Source organism: Cnephaeus nilssonii (genome assembly GCF_951640355.1).
Source record: "Cnephaeus nilssonii genome assembly, chromosome: 7".
Classification (NCBI taxonomy): domain Eukaryota; kingdom Metazoa; phylum Chordata; class Mammalia; order Chiroptera; family Vespertilionidae; genus Cnephaeus; species Cnephaeus nilssonii.
In genome coordinates, this window is record NC_137078.1 from 43,350,843 (window position 1) to 43,362,325 (window position 11,483).

The following is an 11,483-nucleotide window of genomic DNA, read 5'->3' on the forward strand; positions in this document are numbered from 1 at the left end:
CTGTTTTTTTCTTCTAATGAATGAATCTCATCCCTTCTCAATGAATTTCATCCCTTCTCATCCCTATCCTAGTTAAGGCATCTTAATCAGGATTTTCATATATTGTGTCAAAATTTCTTCCCTATAGTTTTTAACAACTGATCCAGGCTTTATCACTTGGTGGGAAGAAAGAGTTTACTGAATTAATTGATTCATTACTAGTAACAGGATGAATTTTTTTAAAAAAGGTGTATTACATTATTACATTTTTGGCTACTATTAATTATTGGGCAACTTTCCTTCACTCCATTTATCCATTTATGCAATTGAAGTTTTGAAATCATGCAGATTTCTGCATTTTATTGTCTAAAATTAGCTCATTGAATAGACTCATTTTTGCATAAAGCAAATGTATCTAAATGTACAGTAAGCATGATTACAACATTTCTGAAATTTGATTTCCATATCACTAAAAGAATCAACCAATTTTTATCTAGAAACAAATTTAAAGTAATTTAACACTCTTGATTGGGGGTTTGATTGTGACTGATCAAAGGCCAAGTAGTTGTCAAACAAATATTGGCAGTAGATACGAAATGAAATCTCTTACTATTTTTTGCTCTTTTCTCTTAACATAAATATTATATATTTTTTTAAGCTAAATACACAGATTGAAAGAAGAAAACATTATTTTTTAGGGAGGAAACAATGGTTCATTCAACCTTTAAAAATTATTAACAAATATAACAATTTTCTAATTTAAATTTTAGTCATATATTACCTATGGATTGATTTGCTACCTTTTTCTTCTGCCAACTTAAAAAAATGTTTACATAAAAGACAAGAGGTTTCTTAAAGTATACTGTTCTATTTTTCTGACACTAGATGTCTGCAGATGTTATTGTGAGCTTAAAAAATGCATGACTTGCAGTGCTAAGTTTTAGAAAAAGGACGTATACATGACATTACTTTTCTATTTCAGTGTGCGTTCCCTGGCAATTCAAAGTGGAAACCCGCAGGGTAACCACAGGAGGTAACACCTTCCTGGATCAATATTTGTGCATCAGATGTTATAAGAATGTTTTGTAAGGTTCATAAATAAAGAGGTTTCTCTTTTCCACACAGAGTCAGAAAATGAAGTTAAAGGTATTTGGCTGTCAAGAGACTTGCCTTTTCTGGAGCAAATAACCAACCTAAAGAAGGCTTTAAGTTAGTCAATTAAAGGCAAATACTAGTGAAAAAGAATGCCAGAAATATTCCTTATTTGAGGGGCACTTCCTTCCCAGTCAATTTGTAGTTTCTTAAAAGCCATGTTACATCAAACAACATCAAATCCACAGACCTTTACTAAGTGTCTAATTGAACAGTATTCCATTCAGCAAACATTTATTAAATAACTAGAGGCCCGTTGCACGAAGATTTGTGCAATAGGCCTTCCTTCCCCTGGCTGCTGGCACCGGTTTTCCTCCGGCATCCGGGACCCAGGCCTTCACTCTGGCTGCAGTGGAGAAGCCAAGCCTCTTCAGCCTTCAGTCTTCAGTCTTCACTCAGACCGAAGCCTTCAGTCTTCGCTCCACACCTGCTTATGCAAATTAACCCACCATCTTTGTTGGGTTAATTTGCAAACTCACTCCTGATTGTCTGGTGGTCATTGTGGAGGTATGGTCAATTTGCATATTTCTCTTTTATTAGTGTAGATTGAGAATTTATGCATCAGGGTTACACTAGGCTCTAGATTTGAAACTTTGAATAAAATGCACACCTGGCACTCTAGTATCTCAGATTCAGGTGAGGGAGCCAGGCAACAGCGAAAAACAAAAACAAAAACAAAAACAAAACATGTCTTCATAATTTGATATTCTGTGGATATGCCAAAGGCTTCAGTGACTGGACTGAGTGTTGCGGAGGGAAGAATGGTTAGTGAGGTGAAACAAGAAGGGAAAATCAATTTGAAGAGAGACAATAACTTAAGGAAAAGATATTGTTGACCAGTATGATGCTCTTAGAAGACTATGAGAAGCTAAACCTGGTAATAGGAGAAGAGACCGGAAAGATAGTAAAAGGCCAATTTTAGATAGCCACATATGGCAGCCAAGTTCAAGAAGGCTTATGAGCTACAAAAGACTTTTGAGAAGGGAGTGATATGGTTAGGTTAAATCTCGAAAATTCATATTAGGAAGATTGCCTATACCACCCCCACTTGGTTTTTAGGTAAGATATCTGGTATGCCTAATCAATAACTTGAGGAATGATTGAGAGTTTCACAATGAGAAGGGATTGACAGTGGAACTGAACCTTATTCATTTGCTTTTTATGATATACTAGAGGCCCAATGCATGAAATTTGTGCAAAAGTAGGCCTTCCTTCCCCTGGCTACTGGCACTGGCTTCCCTCTGGCACCCAGGATCCGGGCTTTCCTCGTAGCCCTGGCTTTGTCCAGAAGGTTGTCTGGAAGGATGTCTGGAAGGTGGTTTGGCTGTTTGGTCTAATTAGCATATTAGCTCTTTATTATATAGGATTAGTAAATCTTTATTGTTGAAAGTATTACATATGTCCATTTTCCCCCCATTGCCCTCTCCCCCCTCCTCCTAAGCCTTCACCAACACTGTCTGTATCTATGGGTTATACATATATGCATATAAGTTCATTGGTTGATTTCTTAGCCCCATCCACCCTCTCCTGCATTCCCTCTGAGGTTTGATGATCTGTTTGATACTTCTCTGTCTCTGGATCTAGTTTTGTTCACTGGTTTATGTTGTTCATTAGATTCCACATATGAGTGAGAGCATATGATACTTATCTTTCTCTGACTGGCTTATTTCACATAGAATAATGCTCTCTAGGTCCATCCATGCTGTTACAAATGATAAGAGTTCTTTCTTTTTTATAGCTGCATAGTATTCCATTGCATAGATGTACCAGAGCATTTTAATCCATTCATCTGCTGATGGGCACTTAGGCTGTTTCCAAGTCTTAGCTATTGTAAATTACGCTGCTATGAGCATACAGTTTCATATATTCTTTCTGATGGGTGTTTCTTGATTCTTGGGATCACTAGGTCAAATGGTAGTTCCATTTTTAATTTTTTGAGGAAACTACATACTGTTTTCCACAGTGGCTGCAACAGTCTGCATTCCCACCAGCAGTGCACAAGAGTTCCATTTTCTCCACATCCTGGACAACTCTTGTCCTTTGTTGATTTGTTGATGATAGCTATTCTAACAGGTGTGAGGTGGTACCTCATTGTCGTTTTGATTTGCATCTCTCTGATGATCAGTGACTTTGAGCACTCTTTCATATGCCTTTGGCTTTCTTATGTCCATTTTAAAGAAGTGTCTATTGAACTCGTTTGCCCATTTTTTGATTTGTATGATTTGAAGTTGTATGATTTGCCTATAGATTTTGGAGGTTAACCCCTCATTGGCAAATATGTTCTCCCATGCAGTGGGCACTCTTATTATTTTATTGATGGTTTCTTTTGCTGTGCAGAAGCTCTTTATTTTGATGTAGTCCACTTGTTTATTTTCTCCTTAATTTCCATTGTCCTAGGAAAGATGTGTGAGATTTTGCTGCCAATGGTTTCTTTTAGTATTTTTATGGTTTCATGTCTTACATTTAAATCTTTTATCTATTTTGAGTTTATTTTTGTGTATGGTATAAGTCGGTGGTCTAATTTCATTTTTTTACATGTATCTGTCCAATTTTCCCAACACCATTTATTGAAGAGACTATCTTTACTCCATTGTATGCTCTTGCCTACTTTGTCAAATATTAATTGAGCATAATTATTTGAGTCAATTTCTGGATTCTTTGTTCTGTTCCATTGGTCTATATGCCTGTTCTTATGCCAGTACCAGGATGTTTTGAGTACAGTGGCTTTGTAGTATAACTTGATATCTGGTATTGTGATTCCTTCAATAATTTTTTTTCTTTTTCAAGATTGTTGCAGCTATTTGGGGTCTTTTTTCATTCCATATAAATTTTTGGAGAATTTGTTTTAGCTCTGTAAAATATGCTGTTGGTATTTTAATAGAAATTGCATTGAATCTGTAGATTGCTTTGGGTAGTATGGACATTTTAATGATATTAAGTCTACTAATCCATGAACACAGTATATTCTTCTACTTATGTATATCTTCCTTTATCTCTTTTTTCAATGTCTTGTAGTTTTTCAAATACAGGTCTTTTACCTCTGAAGTTAAGTTTATTCTTAAGTATTTAATTTTGTTGTTCTTGTTGCAATACTAAATGGGGTTGTTTGTTTGGTTTCCTTTTATGAGAGTTCATTATGGGTGTATAAAAATGCTATAGATTTCTGGGTATTAATTTTATATCCTGCTATATTGCCAAGTTCATTTATTAAATCTAGTAGTTTTCTGATGGGGTCTTTAGGGTTTTCTATTTACAGTATCATGCCATCAGCAAATAGTGACAGTATTACTTCCTTCTTTCTAATTTGGATGCCTTTTATTTCTTTTTCTTGTCTGATCACAATGACTAGCACTTCCAGTACTATGTCGAACAGGAGTGGTGAAAGTGGGCATCACCATCTTGTTCCTGTTCTTATGGGAAGTAGTTTTAGCTTTTGTTCATTGAGTGTGATCTTGACTGTAGGTTTGTCATATACTAGTAATGCTTATGTTGAGGTACGATCCCTCTATTCCCACTTTGTTGAGAGTTTTTCTCAAAAACGGTGTTTGGCCCTAACCGGTTTGGCTCAGTGGATAGAGTGTTGGCCTGCGGACTAAAGGGTCCCAGGTTCGATTCCAGTCAAGGGCATGTACCTTGGTTGCGGGCACATCCCCAATGGGGGGTGTGCAGGAGGCAGCTGATCGATGTTTCTCTCTCATCGATGTTTCTAACGCTATCCCTCTCCCTTCCTCTCTGTAAAAAATCAATAAAAATATTTTTAAAAAACGGTGTTTGATTTTTTTGAATGTTTTTTTCTGCATCTATTGATATGATCATGTGGTTTTTATCTTTCAATTTGTTTATATGATATATCACTTTTATTGATTTGCAGATATTGTACCAGCTTTTCATCCCTGGAATAAATCCCACTTGGTCATGGTGTATGATCTTTGTAATGTAAGGCTGGATCTGATTTGCTAGAATTTTGTTGAGGAATTTAGCATCCATGTTCATCAGGGATATTGGCCTGTAATTCTCTTTCTTTGTGGTGTCTTTATCTGGTTTTGGGATTAGGGTAATACTGGCCTCATAGAAAGAGCTTTGGAGTGTACCTTCTTTTTGAATTTTTTGGAATAGTTTGAGGGGGACAGGTGTTAGTTCTTATTTGAATGTTTGGTAAAATTCCCCTGTGAAGCCGTCTGGTCCAGGGCTTTTGTTTGCTGGGAGATTTTTGGTGTTTTTTTGTTTGCTTGTTTTTATTACTGCTTCGATTTCATTAGTAGTTATAGGTCTATTCAGGTTTTCTGATTCTTGCTGATTGAGTTTTGGAAGATTGTATTTTTCTAGAAATATATCCAGTTGGTCAAAGTTGTCCAGTTTATTGGAGTAGAGTTGTTCATAGTATTTTTTTTATGATCCTTTGTATCTCTATGGGGTCAGTTGTTACTTCACCTCTCTTGTTTATGATTTTGTTTATTTGGGTTCTCTTTCTTTGTTTCTTAGTGAGTCTGGTAAGAGGTTCATCAATCTTGTTTACCTTTTCAATGAACCAGCTCTTGGTGTTATTGATCTTTTGTATTTTTTTCCATCTCTATGTCATGTATTTCTGCTCTGAGTTTTATTATTTCCTTCCTTCTACTTATTCTGGGTTTTTCTTGTTGCTTTCCTTATAATTCTCTATATTGAAGGTTAGATAACTTATTACAAGCTTTTCTTGTTTTTTTTTTAGGTAAGCCTGTAGTGCTATGAACTTTCCTCTCAGAATTGCTTTCACTGTGTCCCATAGATATTGGGTTGTTGTGCTTTCATTATCATTTTTCCAGGGTGCTTTTTATTTCTTATTTGATCTCTTTGGTAACCCATTCATTGTTTAATAGCATACTATATAGCCTCCATAAATTTGTTTATTTTTTATTGTAGTTGATTTCTAATTTTATGCCATTGTGATCTGAGAAGATGCTTGATATGATTTCAATCTTCTTGAATTTTTAGAGACTTAATCTTTGTCCTAAATTGTGGTCTATCTTTGAAAATGTTCTATGCGTACTTGAGAAGAATGTATATTCTGAAGCTTTGGGGTGAAATGTTTTAAAGATAAAAATTAGTTCCATCTGATCTACTGAGTCATTTAGGATTTCTGTTTCCGTATTGTTTTTTTGTCTAGAAGATGTATCCAATGATGTCAATGTGGTATTAAAGTCCCCTACCATGATAGTATTGCTATCGATCGCTCCCTTGATATCTTCCAAAAGTTTTGTTATGTATTTGGATGCTTCTGTATTGGATGCATTACCAGAGTTATATCCTCTTGTTTTATTGATCCTTTTAGTGTTATGTAGTGGTCTTCATTATCTCTTGTTATGGCCTACACTTTGAGGTCTATTTTGTCAGATATAAGTATTACTACCCCAGCTTTTTTTTCATTTTCATTTGCCTGAACAATTTTTTTTCCACCACTTCACTTTAAGTCTGTGTGAGTCCTTTGTTCTGAGGTGGATCTCTTGTAGACAGCAGATATTTGGGACATGTTTTCTTATCAATTCAGTCACCCTATGTCTTTTAATTGGAGCATTTAATGCATTTACATTTTAAAGTTATTATTGATATGTACTTGTTTGTTGCCATCTTTGTTCTTTATGCCTGTTTTCCTTTCCCCCTTTCCATTTCTTCCTTACTGTAGTTCCTTTTGCATTTCTTGCATTGCTGGCTTCGTGAAATAAACTCCCTTAGCTTTCTTTTTTTGGTCTGTGAAGCTCCTGATTCCACCTTCAACTTTAAATTTTAGCCTTGCTGGATAGAGTATTCTTGGGTTCAGTCTCTTGTTTTGCATCACTTTTTATACTTCATTCCATTCCCTTCTGGCCTGATATGTTTCTGTTGTGACATCAGTTGATAGTGTAATGGGAGATCCCTGGTAGGTAAATTTCTGTCTCTCTCTTGCAGCCTTTAAGATTATTTCTTTGTCTTTTACGTTCACCAATTTAATTACAATGTGTCTTGGTGTGGGTCTTTTTGTGTTCATCTTGCTTGGGATTCTCTGTGCTTCTTAGATTTGTGTGACTTTTTTCTTCCCCAATTGTGGGAAATTTTCTGTCATTATTTCTTCAAACAGTTTTTCTATCCCTTGCTCAGCTCCCTCTCCTTCTGGCACCTCTATTATGTGGATGTTGTTTCGTTTCAGGTTGTCCCAAAGCTCCCTTAGACTCTCCTCTTGTTTCTTAATTTTTTTTTTCCAATTGCTGTTCGGCTTCGGTATTTTTATACTTTGTCTTCTAACTTGCTGATTCGGTCCTCAGCTTCTAGTCTACTGTTGAAGCCTTCCATTGTGTTCTTTATTACAGCTATGTCATTCTTCATTTCCACTTGATTCTTATTCATGCTGTTGAAATTCTCATCTGCTCCTTATAATTCTCATTGAGTTGTGTGTCTTTGTCATCCAGACATTTGAGCATTCTTATAACCATTACTCTGAATTCTTTCTCTGATAAATTACTTTCCTCCATTTCATTTAATTCCTTTTCTCGAGATTCCTGTTTCTTTCCTTTGGGGATTGTTTCTTTGTCTCCCCATTTTTGCTTTCCCGTTTTAATTGTTTCTATGTCTTAGATCCAACTGCTATGCTACCCAACCTCTTTGGAGTGGTTTTTTGGTAATTTGTGGGACCTAGTGGTGCAGTCTCTCAGATCTCCTGAGCTTAGTGTTCTAATGGAGCCCCCCACTTGAGTTATTTGTGTTCTCTTGATGTAGTTTGGTCTTGAATGTTATTTTCTTGTTCGTGGATGAAGTTTCGTCACAGGTTGTCTGACAATGAGACTCACCTTCGGCCTCATAGTGCAAGCTGTTATAGATGTGCTAGTGGTTCTGGCTCTTGTAGCAAGGGTTGTCTGAGATTTCACTGGCATGCGTCTCACTTTGAGATCCTGGAGTCCATGGCCTGGGAGGGTTCCTGGGGCCTGAGGCTGAGGTAGTGTGCCTCTGACCAGTGTGGCATGACTCTTGCTAGAGTAGTGTCACTCTGCAAATCACTGCAAGGGTCCCTGAGCTTGTGATTGGGGGCAGAGGGTGTCCTGGAGGCTGCAGATGAGGCAGCAGGACTCTGGCCAGGGTGGCTTCACTCTGTGAATCACAATGGGGTTCCAGGAACCAGCTGCTGGGGATGTGGGAATTATGGAGTCTGTGGCTGAAACAGTACAACCTTGATCGAAGAGGTACGCCCTCAGCAGTTCACCCAGGGGCCCAGGGGCCAGCAGCCAGGGAAGTGGTAGTCACAGGTTCTACAGCTGAAGCCATGTACCCTTCCTTTGACTGGAGAGGCGTGCACTCAGCAATTCACTGAGGGGCCCAGGATTCAGTGGCCAGGGAAGCGGTAGTCCTGGGGGATCTGCTGTTGGAGCAAGGTGACCTTGTGTGCAGAAGCTGGCAGCCGAGGATGGGGAGGTCGAGGGTCATGCTCCTGGAGCTGTGTTCCCTTGGTTTGAGAGGTGTGCACCCAGCGGCTCACCAAGAGGCTCAGGAGCCAGCAGCCAGGGAGGTGAGCTTACAGGGTCTGCTTCTGAAGTAGCATGACCGTGGTGTCCAGACGCCAGAAGCTGGGGATGGGGAAGTCCTGGGTTCTGCTGCTGGAACCATGTACCCTTGGCTGGAGAGGCATGCACTCAGCAACTCACCAAGGGGCCAGGATCCAGTGACCTGGGAAGCAGTAGTTGCAGGGTCTGCTGCTGGAGCTGCATGCCCGAGGAGCCCAGGAGCTGGCAGCCAGGGAGGCAGACTTCCTAGGATCTCTGGGCCTGAGCGGCTGCAAGGTCCTGGGTGGTGTCCAAAGCTAGTCTGGGTGGTGGTGAGGCTGGGCTCCTAGTATAGGCTGCTCTACCCTTCAAGATGGCATGAGCTCTGTGCCTGAGCCCCACAGCTATTTATGTTCTATAGTAATATTTTATTAAGTGGATTTCCAAATCATATTCTTTTAAATAATAGAATTACAATAGTTTCTAATGAGATGGGGATTGACTTTGAAAATTTAGTGTACCAAAAAAAATATTTTGTGGTTACTTCATGGAAAAGTACTTAAAAAGAGCTATTGATTCATGACCCAGTAAAGATTATTCCAGGGATGCAAAGGTTGGTTCAATATTAGGAAATCTATTTATATAATTTGTTATTTAATGGAGCAAAGGAGCTTATCTTCAAAGCTAGCAAAATCATATTTTAAAAATTTATCATTGTAATTTTATACTAAAAAAACCTGGCAGATACTATTTTAAACAAGTGATAAAATTTAATATCATCAGTAACACGACATATCAACATCATGTACACCCTAATATCATGCACTGAGAATGGTATGGCATCTCTGTGGTGTTGTTGCTTAATCTATGACATCAATCTAATCATGAGAAAACAGCAGAAAAATACAAATTAAGGGACATCCTGCAAAATAAATGACTCATTCTTTTCACATGTCAAGATCATGAAAACCAAGGAAACACTGAGTAAATGTCATAGATTACAGAAGACTAAAGTGACGTGGCCACTAAATGCAATGTGGGGTCTTGGGTTAGACCTTAGAACAGATATTAGTAAAAGAACCAGTAAAATGTGAATTTAAAAATGTAGCACAGCTCATAACATTATACCAATGTTAAACTCTTAGTTTTAAAAAATGTACCATAGTTGTACAAGATGTTAACATTAGAGAGAGCTAAATGAACTATATAAAAGAATTCTATGTACTATCTTGACGTTATTCTGTAAGTCTAAATTAATTCAAAATAACATTTTTTGTTGTTAATCCTCACCCAAAGATATTTTTCCATCAATTTTTTTCTTTATTGATTAAGGTATTATATGTGTCCTTATCCCACCAACCCCCCCCCCCCCCCCCTGCTCATGCCCTCACCACCCTGTTGTCTGTGTTCATTGGTTAGGCTTATATGCATGCATACAAATCCTTTAGTTGATCTCTCCTCCTTACCCACACCCTCCCCTACCTTCCCTCTGAGGCTTGACAGTCTGATAGATGCTTCTCTGTCTCTGGATCTGTTTTTGTTCATCAGTTTATGTTGTTCATTATATTCCATAAATGAGTGAGATCATGTGATATTTATCTTTCTCTAACTGGCTTATTTTGCTTAGCATAATGCTCTCCAGTTCCATCCATGCTGTTGCCAATGGTAAGAGTTACTTCTTTTTTATTAAAGCAGAGTATTCCATTGTGTAGATGTACCACCGTTTTTTAATCCACTCATCTGCTGATGGGCACTTAGGCTGTTTCCAAATATTAGCTATGGTAAATTGTGCTGCTATGAACATAAGGGTGCATATATCCTTTCTGATTGGTGTTTCTAGTTTCTGGGGATATATTCCTAGAAGTGGGATCATTGGGTCAAATGGGAGTTCCGTTTTTAGTTTTGTGAGGAAACTCCTTACTGTTCTCCACAGTGGCTGCATCAGTCTGCATTCCAACTAGCAGTGCACAAGGGTTCCTTTTTCTCCGCATCCTCTCCAGCACTTGTCCTTTGTTGATTTGTTGATGATAGCCATTCTGACAGGTGTGAGATGGTACCTCATTGTCGTTTTGATTTGCATCTCTCAGATGATTAGTGACTTTGAGCATGTTTTCATATGTCTCTTAGCCTTCCTTACGTCTTCTTTCGAAAAGTATATATTTAGGTCTGTTGCCCATTTTTTGATTGGGTTGTTTATCTTCCTTTTGTTAAGTTGTATGAGTACCCTGTAAATGTTGGAGATTAAACCCTTTTCGGTGATAACATTGGCAAATATGTTCTCCCATGCAGTGGGCTTTCTTGTTGTTTTGTTGATGGTTTCTTTTGCTGTGCAAAAGCTTTTTATTTTGATGTAGTCCCATTTGTTTATTTTCTCTTTAGTTTCCATTGCCCTAGGAACTGTATCGGTGAAGAAATTGCTTTGTCATATGTCTGAGATTTTGCTGCGTGTGGATTCCTCTAGTATTTTTATGGTTTTCCATCTTGTGTTTAAGTCCTTTACCCATTTTGAGTTTGCTTTTGTGTATGGTGTAAGTTGGTGGTCTAGTGTCATTTTTTGCATGTATCTGTCCAATTTTCCCATCACCATTTATTGAAGAGACTGTCTTGACTCCATTGTATGTTCTTGTTTAGAGAGAGTAGAAAGGAGGAAAAGACAGAGAGAGAGAGAGAGAGAATCACTGATGTGATAGAGACACATTGATTGGTTGTCTCCTGCACATGCCTGACCCAGGCCCAGGGATCGAGCCTGAAACCAAAGTACTTGCCCTTGACCAAAATCAAGCACGGGTCAATGCTCTAACCACTGAGAAAAACTGGCTATACTCAAAATAACATTAAAAAAACACTCATCAAACTGTATACTTAAAA